Genomic DNA, 1,459 nt, shown 5'->3' with positions numbered 1-1,459 from the left:
CTGAGCAACAGGGTCGCTGGTTCAATTCCTGGCCCGAGCTGAGCTGCTGCTGAGCTGCCAACAGGTGGCAGGATGGCTCAGCTAAAAAAAAAAAAAAAAGGAACTAGCCTTCCAGTTCCTAAGACATCTAGATTAGATTTTCTGTAAGGAGGAGATGGGAGACAGCTTGGATCACCCGAGCTTACTCATGATGACGTGATTTAGAGGGCGGTGCAGAGGTAGGTGCAGCCCTTGGGGTCATGAGAAGTTTCCTGAAGTCTTCATTGGTAAGTTTTGATCTAGAAGGCAAAGATTTTAAAAATTAGTATGCATTCATTAAGAATTGGAAAAGGAATATGTAAAAAATATGGTTAACTGTACTGGAAATCAGGAAAATACAAATTCAAACAAAGACATGCCACTTTTAATGCATCAGTGTTAATTATTAAAAAGTTTGATAAATTAAGTATGAGTAAGAATTTGGGAAGTTCTTAGCCGCTGATGGGAATGTAAGCCAGTATAGCCTACTGGAAGGCAATTTAGCAATATCTATTAAAATTTAGGTGTGCATATCCTATAACCCAGCAACTCCATTCATCTATATATGGCCAATTACTGGCATGTGTACAAAAAGGACTGTAAAGGAAGTTCAATTAGAGCTTTGAAAATAAAACTTGCTAACATCCTAAATGTCCATTAACTGGAAACTAAATAAACTATGTTTCCTAAATGTGGGGCAGATAGCACTGATAGTGCAAGGGATAATTTTAATTGGTACAAGAGTGACAAGAACTCACTCCTTGACCAAACTTTAGTCAGATTCCTTTTAGCCCTCTTCGAACTGGGCCTCTTCGTTGGCCTGCTGAGCCTGGTTTTAGCACAAGAAAAAAGCAAATAGCAAAATAACTTATATACACTATAACACCATTTAACTTAATCATTTTAACTCACAAAGCAATGATATATTTTCCTCAGATATACATGTATGTATATAAATGCATTAAAAAAATAGGAAGAAATGTTACACATTAAAAAGATAACAGTGGTTACCTCTAAGAACAGGACTGGAATTGGGGATGTTATCAAAGCGAATTTTACCCTTATTTCTGGTGTTTTAATTTTCTACAAGAATTCATTCCTATGTAAATGTAATTCAACATCAACTTTAAAAACTAGCACCCTTCATGCCAGAATTTCTCCTCTAATACCGTTATGCAATTTACCTGATCCAGTTAAAGGGGGAAGTGGTACGATTTTTTTTGACCACCCTTGCTGACAAGACATTCAGAATTCTTTTACCATCACCTCCACCACTCTACTCATTGCCCAGCTCATTCCCATCGAAACACTCACTGGTGGAAGGAGTGAGGATCGTCCACATCGTGGCCATCTGGGGCCAAAGGGTTGGAGAACGGCTCGCCTAAGAAAAAGAATTGACATTAATTTAATCAATCTCTTTTGTGTCAGGTCCCATGCAAAA

The 1,459-nt window shown here is 38.0% G+C and overlaps 1 protein-coding gene across 1 annotated transcript in view; it reads left to right on the top strand.

Moving 5' to 3' along the window:
- Positions 1-1,459, top strand: part of NDUFA2 (NADH:ubiquinone oxidoreductase subunit A2) — a 6,088-nt gene that overhangs the window by 1,243 nt on the left and 3,386 nt on the right. The window lies entirely within an intron of this gene.

Source organism: Hipposideros armiger, unplaced genomic scaffold (genome assembly GCF_001890085.2).
Source record: "Hipposideros armiger isolate ML-2016 unplaced genomic scaffold, ASM189008v1 scaffold_11, whole genome shotgun sequence".
NCBI lineage: Eukaryota > Metazoa > Chordata > Mammalia > Chiroptera > Hipposideridae > Hipposideros > Hipposideros armiger.
The sequence above is the reverse complement of the archived record's forward strand: the minus strand, read 5'-3'. Positions and strand labels throughout refer to the sequence as shown.